General features: G+C 39.2%; 1 pseudogene; it reads left to right on the forward strand.

Annotated features, from left to right (window-relative positions):
• Positions 1 to 5,237: 5,237 nt before the first annotated feature.
• Positions 5,238 to 5,875, forward strand: LOC129541351 (GTP-binding nuclear protein Ran-like; annotated as a pseudogene).
• The last annotated feature ends 16,410 nt before the right edge of the window (positions 5,876 to 22,285 follow it).

Here is a 22,285-nt window from a genome sequence, read left to right on the forward strand (position 1 = left end):
ACAGTTAGAACTGGACATGGAACAACAGACTGGTTCCAAATATGAAAAGGAGTACGTCAAGGCTGTATATTGTCACCCTGCTTATTTAACTTATATGCAGAGTACATCATGAGAAACGCTGGGCTGGAGGAAGCACCAGCTGGAATCAAGGTTGCCTGCATATCAGTAATCTCAGATATGCAGATGACACCACCCTTATGGCAGAAAGTGAAGAGGAACTAAAGAGTCTCGATGAAAGTGAAAGAGGAGAGTGAAAAAGTTGGCTTAAAGCTCAACATTCAGAAAACTAAGATCATGGCATCTGGTCCCATCACTTCATGGGAAATAGATGGGGAAACAGTGTCAGACTTTATTTTTTTGGGTTCCAAAATCACTGCAGATGCTGATTGCAGCCATGATATTAAAAGATGCTTACTCCTTGGAAGGAAAGTTATGACCAACCGAGATAGCATATTAAAAAGCAGAGACATTACTTTGCCAACCAAGGTCCGTCTAGTCAAGGCTATGGTTTTTCCAGTGGTCATGTATGGATGTGAGAGTTGGACTGTGAAGAAAGCTGATCGCCAACTAATTGATGCTTTTGAACTGTGGTGTTGGAGAAGACTCTTGAGAGTCCCTTGGACTGCAAGGAGATCCAACCAGTCCATTCTAAAGGTGATCAATCCTGGCTGTTCATTGGAAGGACTGATGCTAAAGCTGAAGCTCCAATACTTTGGCCACCTCATGCAATGAGTTGACTCACTTGAAAAGACTCTGATGCTGGGAGGTTTGGGGGGCATGAGGAGAAGGGGATGACTGAGAATGAGATGGCTGGATGGCATCACCGACTCTGTGGACATGAATTTGAGTGAACTCCGGGAATTGGTGATGGACAGGGAGGCCTGGCGTGCAGTGATTCATGGCGTTGCAAAGAGTCGGACATGACTGAGCGACTGAACTGAACTGAACTGACCTATCTGCCATCTTGAATCTATTTGCTTCTAATCAGTTTATGTTGTGTCTTCAAGCTATGTCATTCTGTTAAATGTTGCCCCCTTCCTTCTTGTTTTAAGCTCACTATTATAATCTTTGTTAAGTTCTGCTCTGATCTAGGGTCCAGAGGCTTTGCTTGTTGAAGACCCAAGGATTATTTCCTGTCTCAACTATCCTGAAAGAAATTGCATTTTTACCTTCTGTAAGGTAAATCGCATGTCAATTTTCATTGATATTTCTTAGAATTACTTCAATTAATTTTGGTAGTACTTGTTGGGAAACTTGATTTTTTTTCTATTTTTCTTTTTTTTAGTATGAAAATATGAGTTCCTTGAGAAGTACAATTCATTTGGTAAAAACCCCAAACCTTTAAAAATATGCAATTCCAGAAGGAAAAACAAAAAGGTCCCTATTTAAAGGTAAAACACTTAGGATCCTAGTCTGATGAGCATGTTATCTATATTATACTAACAAAGGACAGGGAGGGAACAGAGCTCCACCCATCAACAGAAAATTGGATTAAAGACTTACTGAGCATGGCCCTGCCCATCAGAACAAGACCCAGCTTCCCTGTCTGTCAGTCTCTCTCATCAGGAAGCTTCCATAAGCCTCTTATCCTTCTCCATCAGAGGGCAGACAGAATGAAAACTAGAATCACAGAAAACTAACCAATCTGATCACATGGCCCACAGCCTTGCCTAACTCAGTGAAACTATGAGCCATGACATGTAGGGCCACCCAGGATGGACGGGTCATTGTAGAGAGTTCTGACAAAATGTGGTCCACTGGAGAAGGAAATGGCAAACCACTTCAGTATTCTTGCCTTGAGAACCCCATGAAAAGCATGAAAAGGCAAAAAGATAGGACATTGAAAGATGAACTCCCTAGGTTGATAGGTGCCCAATATGTTACTGGAGATCAGTGGAGAACTAACTCCAGAAATAATTAAGAGACAGAGCCAAAGCAAAAACAACACCCAGCTGTGGATGTGACTGGTGATGGAAGTAAAGTCTGATACTGTAAAGAGCAATATTGCATAAGAATCTGGAATGTTAGGTCCATGAATCAAGGAAAATTAAAAGTGGTCAAAAGGTATCAGCAAACTAAAATAGACTGGAATGGGTGAATTTAACTCAGATGACCTTTATATCTACTACTGTGGGCAAGAGTCCCTGAAAAGAAATGGAGTAGCCATCCTAGTCAACAAAAGAGTCCCCAAAACAGTACTTGGATGAAATCTCAAAAAAGACAGAATGATCTCTTTTTGTTTCCAAGGCAAACCGTTCAAAATCACAGTAATTCAAGTCTATGCCCTGACCAATAATACTGAAGAAGCTGAAGTTAGACAGTTCTATGAAGACATACAAGACTTTCTAGAACTAACACCCAAAAAAACATGTCTTTTTCATGATAGGGGACTGGAATGCAAAAGTAGGAAGTCAAGAGATACCTGGAGTAACAGGCAAATTTGGTCTTAGAGTACAAAATGAAGCATGCCAAAGGTTAACAGAGTTTTGCCAAGGGAATCCACTGGTCATAGCAAATACCCTTTATCAACAACACAAGAGAAGACTCTACACATGGACTTCACCAAATGGTCAATACCGAAATCAGATTGATTATATTCTTTGCAGCCAAAGATGGAGAAGCTCTATACAGTTGGCAAAAACAAGACCAGAAGCTGACTGTGGCTCATATCATGAACTCCTTATTGCCAAATTTAGACTTATTCTGAAGAAAGTAGGGAAAATTACTAGACCATTCAGGTATGACCTAAATAAAATCCCTTATGATTATACAGTGGAAGTGAGAAATAGATTAAAGGGGTTAGATCTGATAGAGTGTCTGAACAACTATGGATGGGGTTTCATGACATTGTACAAAAGGCAGTGATCAAGACCATTCTCAAGAAAAAGAAATGCAAAAAGGCAAAATGGCTGTCTGAGGAGGCTTTACAAATAGCTGAGAAAAGGAAAGACATGAAAGGCAAAGGAAAAAAAGAAAGATATACCCATTTGAATGCAGAGTTCCAAAGAATAGCAAGGAGAGATAAGAAAGCTTTCCTCAGTGATCAATGCAACGAAATAGAAGAAAACAATAGAATGAGAAAGACTAGAGATCTCTTAAAGAAAATTAGAGATACCAAGGGAATATTTCATGCAAAGATGGGCTCAATAAAGGACAGAAATGGTATGGACCTAACAGAAGCAGAAGGTATTAAGAAGAGGTGGCAAGAATACACAGAAGAACTGTACAAAAAAGATCTTCATGACCCAGATAACCACGATGGTGTGATCACTCACCTAGAACCAGACATCTTGGAATGTGAAGTCAAGTGGACCTTAGGAAGCATCACTATGAACAAAGCTAGTGGAGGTGATGGAATTACTGCTGAGGTATTTCAAATCCTAAAAGATGATGCTGTGAAAGTGCTGCACTCAATATGCCAGCAAATTTGGAAAACTCAGCAGTGGCCACAGAACTGGAAACAGTCAGTTTTCATTCTAATCGCAAAGAAAAGCAATGCCAAAGAATGTTCAAACTACTGCACAATTGCACTCATCTCACATGCTAGTAAAGTAATGCTCAAAATTCTCCAAGCCAGGCTTCAATAGTACATGAACCATGAACATCAGATATTCAAGCTGGATTTAGAAAAACAGAGGAACCAGAGATCAAATTGTCAACATCTGTTGGATCATCAAAAAAGCTAGAGAGTTCCAGAAAAACATCTATTTCTGCTTTATTGATTATGCCAAAGCTTTTGACTGTTTGGATCACAACAAACAATAGAAAATTCTGAAAGAGATGGAAATGCCAGACCATCTGACCTGCCTCCTGAGAAATTTGTATGCAGGTCAAGTAGCAAGAGTTAGAACTGGAAATAGAATAACAGACTGGTTCCAAATTGGGAAAGGGGTACGTCAAGGCTGTCTATTGTCACCCTGCTTATTTAACTTATATGTAGAGTACATCATGAGAAATGCTGGACTGGATGAAGGACAAGCTGGGTCAAGATTGCTGCAAGAAAGATCAAAAACCTCAGATATGCAGATGACACTACCTTTATGGCAGAAAGTAAAGAACTAAAGAGCCTCTTGATGAAAGTAAAAGAGGAGAGTGAAAAAGTTGACTTAAAACTGAACATTCAGAAAACTAAGATCATGGCATCTGGTCCCATCACTTCATGGCAAAAATAGATGGGGGAACAATGGAAACAGTGAAAGATTTTATTTTGGGGGGCTCCAAAATCACTGCAGATGTTGACTGCAGCCATGAAATTAAAAGATGTTTGCTCTTTGAAAGAAAAGCTATGACCTACCTAGACAGCATATTAAAAAGCAGAGACATTGCTTTGCCAACAAATGTCCATCTAGTCAAAGCTATGGTTTCTCCAGTAGTCTTGTACAGATGTGAGCGTTGGACTATAAAGAAAGCTGAGCACCAAAGAATTGATGTTTTTGACCTGTGGTGTTGAAAAAGACTCTTGAGAGTCCCTTGGACTGCAAGGAGATCCAACCAGTCCATCCTAAAGGAAACCAGTACTGAATATTCATTGGAAGGACTGATGTTGAAGTTGAAACTCCAATTCTTTGGCCACCTGATGTGAAGAATTGACTCAGTGGAAAAGACCCTGATGCTTGGGAAGATTGAAGGCAGGAACAGAAGGGGACAACAGAGGATGAAATGGTTGGATGGCATCATCAATTTGATGGACATGAGTTTAAGTAAGCTCTGGGAGTTGGTGATGGACAGGGAAGCCTGGGGTGCCGCAGTCCATGGGGGTCAAAAGAGTCAGACATGAGTGAGTGAAACTGAGCTGAACTTGATGCTTATTCTCTTCTGATAAGAATTAATGTATTATTCTCATAAGCATGCTATTTGTCTTATGTGTTTGTATATGCTCAGTCCTGTCTGACTGTTTGTGACCCCATGGACTACAGCACTCCAGGCTCCTCTCCACAGGATTTTCCCAGGCAAGAATACTGGAGAGAGTTACCATGCCCTCCTGCAGGGGATCTTCCCACCCCAGGGATCCGTCCGATGTCTCCTGTGTCTCCTGCATTGTAGGTTGATTCTATACCATTGAGACACCAGGTCCTATATTGTTCTGGTAACTGTTCGATTAAGAATGCTATATTTAAGGCAGTGGCAGGCAGTGGCCATGAGGATGTGGTTTTGGGAGCCCTCTGGCAGAGAGCTCCCCTCACTCCTCTGCCACAGAGGCCGTGAGGGTGTAGAGACCAGAGCTGTGTAACACTGAGATGTCTGCCCAAGGAGAACTCCAAGTTCACTTCAAATTTGTATTGGTTGGTGATAGTGGTACTGGAAAGACTACATTCTTGCAATGTCATTGGACTGGTGAATTTGAGAAGTATGTAGCCACCTTGGGTGTTGAGGTCCATCCTCATGTGTCCCATACCAACAGAGGACCTGTTATGTTCAATGCATAGGATATAGCTGATAAGGAGAAATTTGGTGGACTAGGAGACGGCTATTATATACAAGTTCAATGTTCCATTATAATGTTGGATGTAACATCAAGAGTTACTTAGAAGAATGTGCCTAACTGGCATAAAGATCTGGTGCCAGTATGTGAGATCACCCCTATTGTGTTGTATGACAACAAGGTGGATACTAAGGACGGAAAGGTTAAGGCAAAGTCTTCCACCCAAAGAAGCCTCTTCAGTATTATGACATTGCTGCCAAAGGTAACTACAATTTTGAAAAGCCCTTCCTCTGGCTTGCCAGAAAGCTGGTCAGAGACCCTAACTTGGAGCTTGTTGCATGCCTGCTCTCGCTCCCACCAGAAATGGTCATGGACTCCGTGGCAGCACAGTATGAGCATGATTTAGAGGCTGCTCAGATGACTGCTCTCCCGGATGAAGATGATGACCTGTGAGAAAGTGAAGCTGGGGCCCAGTGTCAGAAGTCTAGTTCACAGGCAACTGTTCTGTGATGTTAGTGGTGCAGCGTGTTTGCCACTTTATTATATAGCTATGAGATGGCTGGATGACATCACCGACCTGATGGACATGAGTTTGAGTGAACTCTGGGAGTTGGTGATGGACAGGGAGGCCTGGCGTGCTGCGATTCACGGGGTCGCAAAGAGCTGGTCACAACTGAGCGGCTGAACTGAACTAAACTGAAGCAAGACAGGTGCTTAATCTTTGGATGCTGAAGGAGATGGGTGGACTTCAGAGTGAACATGGCAGTTAAAAAAAAAAAAAACACCTTCATTTATTTTGGACCTGCATATTTAGGTGTTTTGGAACACAGTTGTTTTCTCCTTGAGTTTCAAATATAACACTACCATAGCCACATGACAATATTGAGAGGTAGAATCTTGTTAGTTACTGTCATTCCCATTCCTTTTCATTTAGAATAAGAATAAACTTGTATTTTGAATAAATGAAAAGAATGCTATAGGTATTATGCCACAAACACTTAGCATCTAAGACTCCTTATCAATATAAACAAGCAGAAGGGAACTCCCACTAAACTAAACCAGCTGCTTGACACAATTGGAGCCACTTCATCTTTTAACTGCAAACCTGAAAGGGAAAATATTTGTTTAATCAGCAATTCCTATAATTTTGTTCTAACAGATGGGAAGTCAACAACAGCATGTTTGCCAGCCTACACAAATTTGATTTTGAATAGTTCCTCATTCTTACCATTACCATCCCTCCTGCCTGCCAAAACAAAAGAACTCATTTGAAACAAAAACAAAAAATAGGTGGGAATTTCTGGATATTTGAGAAAAGTCATCTCTAAAGCTTACAATGCCTCTCTGCCAATGGTAATTGGTGGCAATAAGCATCACTTATCAGGACCTAATTAAGATGAAGGATCAGGAAGATCCTGAAGAAGGAATATTCTGTCTGGACAGAGGAAACACATATAGTGAGGTTAATCAAGGAGAATTATTTAGGGGGAAGAAAAGAACAATATTTGGGGAATAGCAATGAAAACTAGGGCATTAGGTAGAGTCAGTAAGCCATCAGTTCAGTTTAGTTGCACAGTTGTGTCCAACTCTTTGTGACCCCATGAATCGCAGCACGCCAGGCCTCCCTGTCCAACACCAACTCCCATAGTCCACCCAAACCCATGTCCATTGAGTCGGTGATGCCATTCAATCATCTCATCCTGTCATCCCCTTCTCCTCCTGCCTTCAATCTTTCCAAGCATCAAGGTCTTTTCAAATGAGTCAGCTCTTCGCATCAGGTGGCCAAAGTATTGGAGTTTCAGTTTCAACATCAGTCCTTCCAATGAACACCCAGGACTGATCTCCTTTAGAATGGACTGGTTGGATCTCCTTGCAGTCCAAGGGACTCTCAAGGGTCTTTTCCAACACCATGGTTCAAAAGCATCGATTCTTCTGCGCTCAGCTTTCTTTATAGTCCGACTCGTACATCCATACTGGAAACACCATAGCCTTGACTAGATGGACATTTTTGGACAAAGTAATGTCCCTGCTTTTTAATATGCTTTCCAGGTAGGTCATAATTTTCTTTCCCAGGAGTAAGCGTCTTTTAATTTCATGGCTGCAATCACCATCCGCAGTGATTTTGGAGCCCCCCAAAATAAAATCAGCCACTGTTTCCCCATCTATTTCCCATGAAGTGATGGGACAGGATGCCATGATTTTAGTTTTCTGAATGTTGAGCTTTAAGCCAACTTTTTCACTCTCCTCTTTCACTTTCATCAAGAGGCTCTTTAGTTCTTCTTCACTTTCTGCCATAAAGGTGGTGTCATCTGCATATTTGAGGTTATTGATATTTCTCCCGGCAGTCTTGATTCCAGTTGGTGCTTCATCCAGTCCAACATTTCTCATGATGTACTCTGCACATAAGTTAAATAAACAGGGTGACAATAGACAGCCTTGACATAATCCTTTTCCTATTTGGAACCAGTCTGTTGTTCCATGTCCAGTTCTAACTGTTGCTTCCTGACCTACATACAGGTTTCTCAAGAGGCAGGTCAGGTGGTCTGGTATTCCCACCTCCTTCAGAATTTTCTACAATTTATTATGATCCACACAGTCAAAGGCTTGGGCATAGTCAATAAAGCAGAAATATTTTTCTGTAACTCTCTTACTTTTCCAATGATCCAGCGGATGTTGACAATTTGATCTCTGGTTCTTCTGCCTTTTCGAAACCAGCTTGAACATCTGGAAGTTCACAGTTCACATACTGCTGAAGCCTGGCTTGGAAAATTTTGAGCATTACTTTACTAGTGTTTGAGATGAGTGCAATTGTGCAGTAAGCTATAGCTATTATCTAAAGCACCTGTTGATGCCTGGAATAGTATAGGTCACCTGCTCAAAGCAAAGTAAAACAAAACCAACATGGGTGTCCTATAAGAAAGAAAAATGAAAGGAACAGTTCAGTCCTAAGAGGATATCTAACATTTGAGAGAAAGTGATTTGAATCTGGTATGTAAAGAAATTAAAAAGTGAACTGCTTGCTCAGAGTCTTACAGAATTAGATGAAGAGCTGGCACTTGGCTCAAAGTCACCTCAGCTCTGAGAATGGTATTTTTTCCATGGTCCATGCTGTTTCTCCATACTGTAGGTTTAATTTTGTCTTTCCCAACAGGAAACCAATCAAAGTCACACATGGATTGTGGATCACACATTTCCCCTTCCCCTAGTGGTTGTTGGTTCACCCATCACCCCAGGGAAGGTAATCTCAATATTCACTAAACATATCCTGGTTGTCAAGTGTTTGCTGGTTCACATGGTCATCTCACAGGTTAGTCAGGGTCACCCTGTCCTTTGACATACACAAATACTTACTTAAAATTGATGGAAACTTACCATTCAGTCTCTCTGGAAGTCTAAAATCCTCTTATAATTTCTGCAAATTCAACAGGATTTTTAGTTTCAGGCTTACTTCAAATTCTGATTTCTTGATTCCATTTGGTCTCCCTTACTCTTACCTCTTGTGGCTATTGTCTTTTCTTGATCGCACACCAACACAGAGGAGGAACCCAGCCCATTTCTCTAATGTAGCAGCCAGCTAGATACTTGTTGGTGTATCAAAACTAATACCAGAAGCAGGTAAAGTTTCTACTGCTAGCCTCACACTGCTAACTGTTTCATTCTTAATATCTGATAAGTTTTAAAATTCTTCCACAATCGTCATTCATTACAACCTCTCATTGTACATTGCTTTATAGTCATCATCTATGCCAAATTTCTGAACCTCTCTCTACACCTTTTCCTCTATTCTCTGTTTTCAGAGGCCACCAAAAATCAGGTCATTTCTATGTACAGCATTTCTATGTATAAAAGTTTCAAATCTCTGATTACTTGTCCTTCTCCAAACAATGACCTGGGGTATCCAGGAAGGAAGAGAAAATGGGAGATCAACCAATGTGACACAAAGTGACCTAAAAAAAGGCATTTTTCTATAGAAAAGACCTTCTGTTTCATAGAGAAGGGGCAAGCCTCTGAAGAAAGAAATAGCCTTAATTGACATTTTTTATGCCTTTATATTTTATCTGCTATATGCCACACAATGAAGTTCTGAGAAAAGAGTCTGAGATGAAATATTAAAACCAAGATTTTTTTTTTTTTCTCATCAAATAAAGCAGACGCCAGAACTTGACCTCAGTTCTCTGTACAGGCATCAACAAGGGAAGTGTTCAGGTTCTGAATACATGGAAATGCTTGTTTATTTCACTGAGAAAAGATGGATTCTTATAAGAGGTTCATACAAACGAAGGAGAAGCTTAAGTTTCATTAGCTTTTTTTTTTTTTTTTTGAGTTGGTGGGCCCCTAATAGTTTATTACTTAGAATGGCCCCTTCTCATTTGGCCAACAGAAATCCTATGCATATTTATTTATTTATTTTTGGCCATGGGGGGCATATGGGAGTTTAGTTCCCCAACTATTGATCAAACCTGTGTCCCTTACATTGGAAACACAGAGCCTTAACCACTGGACCTTGAGGGATGTCCCTCATTAGCTTCTTAGTAAATCCACCTTAATGTTGTACACTCTTCCCAGTTCATTTAGAGCTTAGACGGGTACATAAACTTAACTATAATAGAATGAAAATATCCCCCAAGTCAGCCTGACCCAGGGTACCCAGACCTATTGTACTTATAGGAAACTATTGCGTGTGCAACCTTGATGGTCATAAGTAAAAATTAAAATTAAAAATTGGCATAGTTGAAATACAACTTAATAATATTATTGCAAGCTTCCTCCCATGCTGGCTGTCCTTTTAAAAGAATTGTTTAGTAAACAATCTTCTTGAAAAGTAACAACTTAAGCAAATAGTCTTTTTCTTAAAAATTATAATAATAATCAGTAATTATTAAGCTCTTAGTAAATGCTAGGCATTGAGCTAAAAGTTCTCATGTATTACTGAATTTAATCTTTATAAAAAGCAGAGACATTACTTTGCCAACTAAGGTCCGTCTAGTCAAGGCTATGGTTTTTCCTGTGGTCATGTATGGATGTGAGAGTTGGACTGTGAAGAAAGCTGATCACCAAAGAATTGATGCTTTTGAACTGTGGTGCTGGAGAAGACTCTTGAGAGTCCCTTGGACTGCAAGGAGATCCAACAAGTCCATTCTACAGGAGATCAATCCGGGGTGTTCATTGGAAGGACTGATGCTAAAACTGAAACTCCAATACTTTGGCCATCTCATGCAACAAGTTGACTCACTGGAAAAGACTCTGATGCTGGGAGGGATTGGGGGTAGGAGGAGACAGGGACGACAGAGAATGAGATGGCTGGATGGCATCACCAACTCGATGGACATGAGTTTGAGTGAACTCTGGGAGTTGGTGTTGGACAGGGAGGCCTGGCGTGCTGTGATTCATGGGGTCGCAAAGAGTCGGACACGACTGAGCGACTGAACTGAACTGAACTGAACTGAATCTTTATAATAACTCTTTGAAGTAGCATCTATTTTTATTTTCCAATTTACAGATAAGATTATTAAGGCTGATAGAGTTTTTTTTTTTTTTCAAAGGCACAGAGACCAGGTCAGTTCCCCAACAAAGTGATCGTTCACAGCAGAGGTCAAATGATAACTATTACATTATTTTGTCCTTTGAGTAACAAGAAACTCAGCACCTCCATGAGAAACCCACTTCATCTGCAGTACTCAGAGAGAGAGAGTCAGAGACAGAGAGACAGAAAGATTTTTTTCTTTGGGATTAGATAATTTTCCAATAGAGTTTGTCCAATCAAATGGGGCTGTAAATAACAAGGCCAGCTCTTTTTCCAGTGCTACCCTTAAGTCTTTTCTTTCTATGGGTAATATTTCTCAGTGTTTTGCAAACTCCTTCCTAGAATGTCAGCACCATGTGGGCAGAAACCAAACCTTGTTCTCTGCTGTATGCCCAGCACTTGGAATAGTGCTCACTCAGAGAGAGAAGGGACTAAAAGGGCACTGTTAAGGACACAGTGTCACTTGTGTGGTGTTTCTGACAAAAAGGCACATCCTGAGTCCAATCTTAAAGACACACCAGCTAGATCTAAGCTAAGGGGCATTCTGTGATACAACTGACCTATCCTCTTCAAAATGTCAGTGTCACTATGTACAGTTTAAAAAAGTGAAGAACTGTTCTGATAAGAGAGACTAAAGAGACAGGGCAATGACATGTGATGGGTGGTCTAGGATTTTCTTTTGTCTTATGAGATATTAATTGAATAACTGGTGAAATGTAAAAACAAAGCAAATCAATAGAGTATTATATCATTATTAATTTTCTGATTTCAATGTGTGTGATGATAGAACATGGTGCCTCTCAAATCTTTAAAAAAATTATTGTACCCTGTCCACCAAAGAGAAATTAAATAAAGTGATATTTAAATTAATTTCTCCTTACTAAGATAAATTAAAAGCTAGGGAATATTATTTTGTTGGATATAGTTGAGCTTTGGAAAGCCAGAGGTCGTATGTAATATCTCTGGTTTTTTTTTTTCCCCTCATAGAATCAATTTTTTTCCCTTGAAGGTGACATCACCTCTACTGAGAATAGAAAATATAAGAGAATAGTCTTGTTTTTAGAAAATACACATTGAAGAATTCAGGGAACATCATGTCTGTAAATGACTTCTAGCAGTTTAAAAAAAGATGTAGATAAAAATTATATAAACATACATATATACGTGTGTGTGCATGTGTGTGTATGAGTGACAGAGAGAGGATGGAGTGGGGGCTATAAAGCAAACATGGGAAAATATTAACATTTAAGAAATACAAGTGAAAAGTGTATGGGGCATAAGGACCTACATGAGGACCTAGCAATGAGATCTTAGAAATAAATTTTTGCGTATACAATTCATTGATTTTCAATAAGATGATTCAAAGGGAAAATGACAGTCTTAAGCAAATGATACTAGCAAAACCTGATATCCACATACAACAGATCCTTACTTTACACTACATGCAAAACATAAAATAAATCAAGGACCCAAGCATAAGAGTTAAACTATAAAACTCAGAAGACAGAAAAAAATCTTTGTGACATTGGATTTGGTAGTGACTTCTTGCATATGCATGAGATGCACAGGCAGCAAAGAGAAAATAGACAAATTAGACTTTATCAAAATCTAAAACTTCTGTGCATCAAAGAAAAATATAGAGTGAAAAGGCAACCCACATCATGAAGAGAAATTATTTGCACAGCATGTATCTGACAGAGTATTGATACCTAGAATGTATATGTGTGTGTATATGTGTAAATATGTATATGCACATATACATACAAACATGCACACACATATGTATAGTCTTCAAAAATGGACAAAAGATTTCAATAGAAATTTCTGTAAAGAAGATCAACAATGGCCAATATAAGTACCTGAAAAGATGTTCAATATCACTAGCTAGCCATCAGAAAAAGGTAAATTAAACCCACAATGAGGTACCATTTCACATCCATTAGAATGGATAATAGGTTTTTTTTTAATGAAAAACAATACATGTTGATGAGGATGTGGAGAAATTGGAGTCTTATTTATTATAGGTAGAAGTGTAAAATGGTAAAGCAACTGTGGAAAGCAGTTTGGTGGCTCCTCAAAAAACTTGAAGTTATTGTATAATCCAGAAATTTCACACCTAAGTATATACCTAGAAAAAAATGAAAACAAGGACTCAGATATTTGCACACCAGTGTTCACAGCATATTCACACCAGCCAAAAGGTGGAAACAACCCAAAATGTTCATGAAGAGGTAAATGGTAATCAAACTGTTGTATGTACGTACAATGGAATATTTCACCTGTAAAAAGAAACAAAATTCTGATACACGCTGCAATATTGATTGAACTTAACAACATCTTGCTAAGTGAAATAGACCAGACAAGAAAAGACAAATAAATGATTCCACTTATGTGAAGTACCTAGAATATGCAACTTTATAGAAATATAGAGTAGACTTTACCAGAGACTGGGAGAGGGGGAAACAGAGAATTATTGTTTAATTGGTATAGAGTTTCTGTTTGGAATGATGAAGAGTTCGGAAAACATACAGTGTTGGCGATTACACAACTTCGTGAAAGCATTTAATACTACTGATATATACTTATTAATAGAAGTGAATAAAATGGTGAATTTTGTATTATGCATCTTTTACCATAATAAATTGTTTAAAGTATATGGAAATTTTTGTACTATTCCTGAAACTTTTCTGTAAATCTGAAATTATATATCTTTGACAAGGGAGGCAAGAATATTCAATGGAGAAAAGACAATCTCTTTAACAAGTGGTGCTGGGAAAACTGGTCAACCACTGTAAAAGAGTGAAACTAGAACACTCCCTAACACCATACACAAAAATAAACTCAAAATGGATTAAAGATCTAAACGTAAGACCAGCAACTATAAAACTCCTAGAGGAGAACATAGGCAAAACACTCTCCGACATAAATCACAGCAGAATCCTCCATGACCCACCTCCCAGAATATTGGAAATAAAAGCAAAAATAAACAAATGGGACCTAATTAAAATTAAAAGCTTCTGCACAGCAAAGGAAACTATAAGCAAGGTGAAAAGACAGCCTTCAGAATGGGAGAAAATAATAGTAAATGAAGCAACTGACAAAGGATTAATCTAAAAAATATACAAGCAACGCCTGCAGCTCAATTCCAGAAAAATAAACGACCCAATCACAAAATGGGCCAAAGAACTAAACAGACTTTCTCCAAAGAAGACATAAAGATGGCTAAGAAACACATGAAAAGATGCTCAACATCCCTCATAATCAGAGAAATGCAAATCAAAGCCACAATGAGGTACCATTTCACGCCAGACAGAATGGCTGCTATCCAAATGTCTACAAGCAATAAATGCTGGAGAGGGTGTGGAGAAAAGGGAACCCTCTTACACTATTGGTGGGAATGCAAACTAGTACAACCACTATGGAGAACAGTGTGGAGATTCCTTAAAAAACTGGAAATAGGACTGCCAAATAACCCAGCAATCCCACTCCTGGGTATACACACCGAGGAAACCAGAATGAAAGAGACACATGTACTCCAATGTTCATCACAGCACTGTTTATAATAGCCAAGACATGGAAGCAATCTAGATGTCTATCTGCAGACAAATGGACGAGAAAGCTGTGGTACATTTACACAATGGAGTATTACTCAGCAATTAAAAAGAATACATTTGAATCAGTTCTAATGAGGTGGATGAAACTAGAGCCTATTATACAGAGTGAAGTAAGCCAGAAAGAAAAACAGCAATACAGTATATTAACACATATATATGGAATTTAGAAAGATGATAATGATAACCCTGTATACGAGATAGCAAAACAGTCACAGATGTATAGAACAGTCTTTTGGACTCTGTGGGAAAGGACGAGGGTGGGATGATTTGGGAGAATGGCATTGAAACATGTATATTATCATATGTGAAATGAATCGCCAGTCCAAGTTCGATGCATGATACAAGATGCTCGGGGATGGTGCTTTGGGATGAACCAGAGGGATGGGATGGGGAGGGAGATGGGAGGGGGGTTCAGGATGGGGAACATATGTACACCTGGGGAGGATTCATGTCAATGTATGGCAAAACCATTACAATAATGTAAAGTAATTAGCCTCCAATTAAAATAAATAAATTTTAAAAATTAAAAAAAAAACTGAAATTATGTAAAAATTAAAACTTATATGAATAAAAAGAAAACCTCAAAACCTGCCAGCTTGTGATGATGTAGTCACAATAGTTTCCAGGGCTTTCGAGGTAGCGCTAGTGGTAAAGAATCTGCCTGCCAATGCAGAAGATACAAGAAATGCATGTTCAATTCTTGGGTCATGAAGATCCCCTGGAGGAGGAAATGGCAACCTGCTCCAGTATTCTTGCCTGGAAAATCTCATGGACAGAGCAGCCTGGCAGAATCAGACATGACTGAGCGACTGAAGAACAACACCACCACCACCACAATAGCTGGTACACATCTTCTTTGAAAAGAGCATACAACCCTACAGGACTAATTTCAAATCTTCCTTTAAAGAACTGACTCTATCAAATTTGTCTCTAAAAGAATCCCACTCCTGTCCCAGGGCGATCTTTGCTTTCTGTCCAGTTGAGCATCTCATTTTCACTTGGGGCTCCTCTTCTACCCAGGAGTTGTATGGTGGCAGAGGTTGATTTCAGTTGGCACAGATGGAGGGAGGCAGAAGGGTTTTCGAGGGGCTTGACAATGCCCTCTCTACGCCCAATTGACAAACTGTGCTCCTCAATTTTATGTGGATGTAGAAAAACTGTATTATCTTGGACTGGGTGCTGCAGAACAGAGGCTTTAGTAACAGATTGGAGTGTAGGGTTTTTCTAGAATGAGGACACTAAACAATGTCAACAGGAGATAAGATGAAAATTATCTTACCAGCTTCAAGACTTATGTTTATCATATGTTCTGTCTCCACACAGAGCTTATTGTATTTTGGAGTTTATGTAAGACTTACAGAAACATATTTTATTTATATGTGATAGAGGAATCAAAGACCTTATGGGGATATTTTTTCCTATCTTACTTGTTTAGGGCTATCAACTCAATTCCAGGGAAATCTTTAGACAAGTTTGTTTATCGAGGGCAATGAACAAAGTCTGTGGACTCTGTACATCCCTTTGTCTCTCATAGCTCATAGTGATGATGTCATTACAATAGATGGTATATATGTCCTTTGAGAAGAGCATGTAATCCTATAGAACAAATCTCAGATCTATTCCTTAAAGAGACAACATTAAAGAGATCTCTCCTGGGCAGTTCACCCTCAAAGTCAGAGAATTTTCCACACAAAGTTGGGTATGGCTGGTGATAAATAAACATGGTTTCAATAATAGTTTGTTGAATTGACTTGGCTTTCCTGAGTGTCTCTCTTGCAATTCCTGTTTGGGTAGGGAGTAGAAAACTTGACTGATGTAAATACCACTTTCTGTGTTGTATCCTTCACAACCTCCACTCACCTTTTCATAAGAAAAGGGCCAAATCTCCATTGGCTTAATGTCCCCAAAGTTGTCATCTCAAATGCTGAGATTAAAATCTTATGAACATACCTCCTTTAAGATGGGAGTTTAATAATTGTGTACTCGTCTGTTTTTATTTCAGAGAAATATAAGGAATAAAACATTCTTCTGGCTAGGTATGACTGACAGTACACATCTATCTATAATTTACTAAATCAAAGTGTACCTTTCAAACAAAGCATATCCAGTGAGACCTTTGCTTCCCTCCCCTCTAAGATGTGATAATCATAAGATTCTTAAGGATACTCCTCATATGAAGATGAAACCAGCTTTTCTTTCAAAGCCAGATCATCACGAATGAAATTTTCAGAATATCCTAATTATTTTTTTGTGTGACCAGTTGTTTCTCTATAGAATTTGTACTCTTGTCAGAACTCATATCTGGAGAGAAACCAGAAAAATGACTTCTATACTATAGGAGAAGAGAAATTTTTTTTTTTTTTTTAGCTACAGATATTTTTATAGCGTTTTAAATATCTAATCTCATAACTAACTTCATTTAATCTTCATAAAGACTCTGTGAGGTAGCATTTTTTTCATTCCTATTTTATAAATGAGGAAACCAAAGTTCAAGAAATATTTAACTTCCTGAAAATCACTCAACAATAAAGGTGTAGGGGATTAAGAGATACAAACTATTAGATATAAAATAAGCTACAAGGATATGCTATATAACATGGGAAACATAGCAAATACTTTATAACAGCTATGAATGGAATATGGGCTTCCCAGGTGGCTCAGTGAGTAAATAACTTGCCTGCAATGCAGGAGACACAAAAGATATGGGTTCATTTCGTGGATCGGGAAGATCCCCTGGAGGAGGGCATAGCAACCCAGTCCAGTATTCTTGCCTGGAGAATCCCGTGGACAGAGAAACCTGGCAGGCTAAAGTCCATAGATCTCAAAGAGTCAGGCACAACTGAAGTAAACGTCTCCTCCCACCCCCAATCCTTCCCAGCATCAGAGTCTTTTCCAGTGAGTCAACTCGTCGCATGAGGTGGCCAAAGTATTGCAGTTTCAGCTTTAGCATCAGTCCTTCCAATGAACACCCAGGATTGAGCTCCTTTAGAATGGACTGGTTGGATCTCCTCGCAGTCCAAGGGACTCTCAAGAGTCTTCTCCAGCACCACAGTTCAAAAGCATCAATTCTTCGGTGATCAGCTTTCTTCACAGTCCAACTCTCACATCCATACATGACCACGGGAAAAACCATAGCCTTGACTAGATGGACATTTGTTGGCAAAGTAATGTCTCTGCTTTTTAATATGCTCTCTAGGCTGGTCATAACTTTCCTTCCAAGGAATAAGCGTCTTTTAATTTCATGGCTGCAATCAGCATCTGCAGTGATTTTGGAGCCCAAATAAATAAAGTCTGACACTGTTTCCACTGTTTTTCCATCTATTTCCCATGAAGTGATGGGACCAGATGCCATGATCTTCGTTTTCTGAATGTTGAGCTTCAAGCCAACCTTTTCACTCTCCTCTTTCACTTTCATCAAGAGGCTTTTGAGTTCCTCTTCACTTTCTGCCATGAGGGTGGTGTCATCTGCATATCTGAGGTTATTGATATTTCTCCCGGCAATCTTGATTCCAGCTTGTGCTTCTTCCAGCCCAGCGTTCCTCATGATGTACTCTGCATATAAGTTAAATAAGCAGGGTGACCATATACAACCTTGACATACTCCTTTTCCTATTTGAAACCAGTCTGTTGTTCCATGACCAGTTCTAACTGTTGCTTCCTGACCTGCATACAGGTTTCTCAAGAGGCAGGTCAGGTGGTCTGGTATTCCCATCTCTTTCAGAATCTTCCACAGTTTATTGTGATCCACACAGTCAAAAGTTTTGGTATATATTAATTACAAGTGTACAATGTGGTGACTTACATTGCACACTTGTAATTAATATAATATTATGCATGATCTATACGTCAACTAAAAAAGTGGGGCAGAGGGTGCTGAATCTTTGAACTAAAGTTATTGTTCCTTCCATGACAGTACTTCTCACATGGAAGTAACCTAAACCAGGGCCTGAAGAATAATAGTCAAGGCTGATTTCCCCACAGCATTTTCTCTTTCTGGCAAGTGGGCCCCAGACCATTTCTCATTCTCTTGAACTAAAGATAGCAGTGTTAGCACCTAGCAGTCAAGCCAGCTCTCTTTTCTCTGGCCATAAGGATCACCAGTGCTCAAAAAATCATTTCCCTCATTTTTCTGCCACTTCTTCCTGTCTCCACTCCAACTGTCTCCATCCATTAAAAACCCTTCAGTATCTCCCTGGTTTTTCTAGGTTGGGACCTTCCACCCAACTGGACTCAGTACCTACTTGCCTGTGCCTCCCGTCTAAGTGAATCCCAAGAGCTGAAGGACAGTCGATGAGTGCAGTGTCCTAGCAAGTGTAGGCATAACACCCGGCTTCTTATGCCCTTCTTCCAGAGACAAGTTCTTTTTCTAGCTGACTGGGGCAGGTCTAGATGATAAATGCATAGCGAAATGAAGAAAGATGGTTGTTTTCTCCTTGAGCACTTCTGCCAGTGTTTCCCTGCTTTCTCCTGAGGAAGACGGAGCATGTAGCCAAGAAAACAGACTCAATGTCTTCCTCAGGGTGCAGCCTCACTGACACTTACTGTCTGGGCTGCCAGGTCTTGGGACAAGACTGAAAATATGACATGGAAATAGGAAGGACTGGAAGCTGATCAGAAAACTGACATGGTTCATGATGTAGGTCACCTCTGGCCTTTTTCCTTTAGTTTTAAATTTTCTGGCCATGCTACGAGGAATGTGGGATCTTGTGAGACCAGAGATGGAACCTGCACCCTGCAGTGGAAGTCCAGAGGCTTAACCACTGGACCACCAGGGAAGCCCCTTGACCTTGTTCCTTTAGAAAGGAACCTCCTGAAGACCTCCCAGTGGAAGTCAGTGGAGCAGGTCTAGTAGTTAGCTATGATCTGAAGAGCTTGTTCATGACCGACCCACCCTGAGAATCATCACTGCAAGAGACTTGGCAATTTTGACCATTATGTCATTTTACACTCTTTTTTTCCCATCAGTCATATATCTGTTTAACTTGTATCTTTAAGTCATCATTGGTTAAATTTATGGGTTGTAAGGAATATTCATATTGAAATATAGCACATAAATAAGAACTATAAAAATGATCACTTAAAATTCACCTGATATTTTATCATTAAAAACAAAAAATTATAGCTGTGAAAATTTTAAATTTACAAAAGAACCAAATTATAAAACTGTATAACAAATACTATACATACCGTATTTTTGCCATGCCATATTTGTCATAATTGTTTCCTATCTCTTTTTTTTAAGATAGTAACATTTATGGATACAAGCTGAAACTCCCTTCACTCTTTCCCCTTCCTTACTTCTTGCTTCTGCAGAGGTAACCACACTGAGAATGTGTGCATTTTTCCTTTGCATGTTTATGTATTGTACCTGTCTGTACTAAACACAAGGTATTATTTTAAATTTATGTATTTTTGAAATTTATCCATACTGACTGACAAAAAGATTCTAATGTTATAAGTATTCTTCAGCACAGCACATCAAGATGTCATTAGCACTTAATTAAGCCCTTGGAAGGTAAACACAGTTGGCCCTTCATGTCTACGGGTTCTATCCATGGATTCAACTAACTGGAGTTCAGTAATATTTAGGAAAAAAAATTCCAGAAAGTTCCAAAAAGCATAGCTTGAATTCACCATGGTTATTCACCATGCACCAGCAACTACTTGCCTAGAATTTACAGTGCATTAGGCATTGTAAGTAACCTGGAGACGATTCATACACACGTTCACATATAGTATACAGGAGGATGTGTGTCTGTTATATGCAAATGCCGTACCATTTTATACACAGAAATTGAGCATCCATGAACTCTAATATGGGGGATATCCCCCGAAGATACTGATGGAGGACCATACTTAGAATCTAGCAATAATAGTTTTATATTTTTTAAATTGTGTGTGTGTTTAGGCTCTAAGCACAGGGATCAGAAATACAAATCAAAATCATCAAAGATATTTTTGTATATCTCTGATGTAGCAAAAAATAGTTCAAATTCAAACTTCATTTTAATATGTTTATTTCTATCCCCAAATGAAATGAGGTATACAAAATGTCACTTTGAATCTGTCCACAAATTGTGTTCTTGCTTTCATAGTTAAAATTAATTCAATAATGTGAAGCATTTATTAAATGTGGGTAAGCCAAATTTGTCTTTTTAGATATGTAGCATGAATATTATTACAAGCTTTAGTAAAATTAACTTGCAATGTAAACTTTAATTGCAATATATTGATCTAAAGTAATATATTTTATGAAAAATCACTTATTTATTTTATATTATTTTATATTATATAAACATACTATGAAAAATAATTTTAAAAATTCCTTAGGGAATTCTTGATTTTATATGCAACTGTGAACATAGTTTGAGAATTAAAGGAGAGTAGGAGATATCAAGATTGATTTAAACCAACCTAAAATTATACAAAAAAGACAAGGATTTTAAAATGCTTCAATTCCCATCACACCATTTCTGACTCATATAATATTATTGTCCAACTAGCTGACTTGCTGTTAATCACCCAGCTGGGACCAAAAAATCCCAAAGTCCAAATTGACATCACATATTCATGAACTAAATGTTTATTGTTTTAAAAACTGAGTTTTGAGGTGGTTTGTTGCACAGCTTAATTAGGTAGAAGTAACACAGCTACCCTTATGGCAGAAAGTGAAGAGGAACTAAAAAGCCTCTTGATGAAAGTGAAAGAGAGTGAAAAGGTTGGCTTGAAGCTCAACATTCAGAAAACAAAGATCATGGCATCTGGTCCCATCACTTCATGGGAAATAGATGGAAAAACAGTGGAAACAGTGTCAGACTTTATTTTTGGGGACTCCAAAATCACTGCGGATGCTGATTGCAGCCATGAAATTAAAAGATGCTTACTCCTGGGAAGGAAAGTTATGACCAACCTTGATAGTATATTAAAAAGAAGAGACATTACTTTGCCAACAAAGGTCCGTCTAGTCAAGGCTATGGTTTTTCCCGTGGTCATGTATGGATGTGAGAGTTGGACTGTGAAGAAAGCTATCGCTGAAGAATTGATGCTTTTGAACTGTGATGTTGGAGAAGACTCTTGAGAGTCTCTTGTACTGCAAGGAGATCCAACCAGTCCATTCTAAAGGAGATCGATCCTGGGTGTTCATTGGAAGGACTGATGCTAAAGCTGAAACTGCAATACTTTGGCCACCTCATGCGACGAGTTGACTCACTGGAAAAGACTCTGATGCTAGGAAAGGTTGGGGACGGGAGGAGAAGGGGACGACAGAGAATGAGATGGCTGGATGGCATCACCGACTCGATGGACATGAGTTTGAGTGAACTCCAGGAGTTGGTGATGGACAGGGAGGCCTGGTGTGCTGTGATTCATGGGGTCGCGGAGAGTCGGACACGACTGAGTGACTGAACTGAACTGAACTGAACACAGCTCACCAGGCCTCCCTGTCCATCACCAGCTCTTGGAGTTCACACAAACTCATGTCCATCGAGTCGGTGATGCCATCCAGCCATCTCAGTCTCTGTCATCCCCTTCTCTTCCTGCCCCCAATCCCTCCCAGCATCAGACTCTTTTCCAGTGAGTCAACTCTTCACATGAGGTGGCCAAAGTATTTCAGTTTCAGCTTTAGCATCAGTCCTTCCAGTGAGCACCCAGGACTGATCTCCTTTAGAATGGACTGGTTGGATCTCCTTGCAGTCCAAAGGACTGTCAAGAGTCTTCTCCAGCACC

Source organism: Moschus berezovskii, chromosome 4, assembly GCF_049115385.1.
Source record: "Moschus berezovskii isolate FMDL1 chromosome 4, NW_MosBer_1.0, whole genome shotgun sequence".
NCBI lineage: Eukaryota > Metazoa > Chordata > Mammalia > Artiodactyla > Moschidae > Moschus > Moschus berezovskii.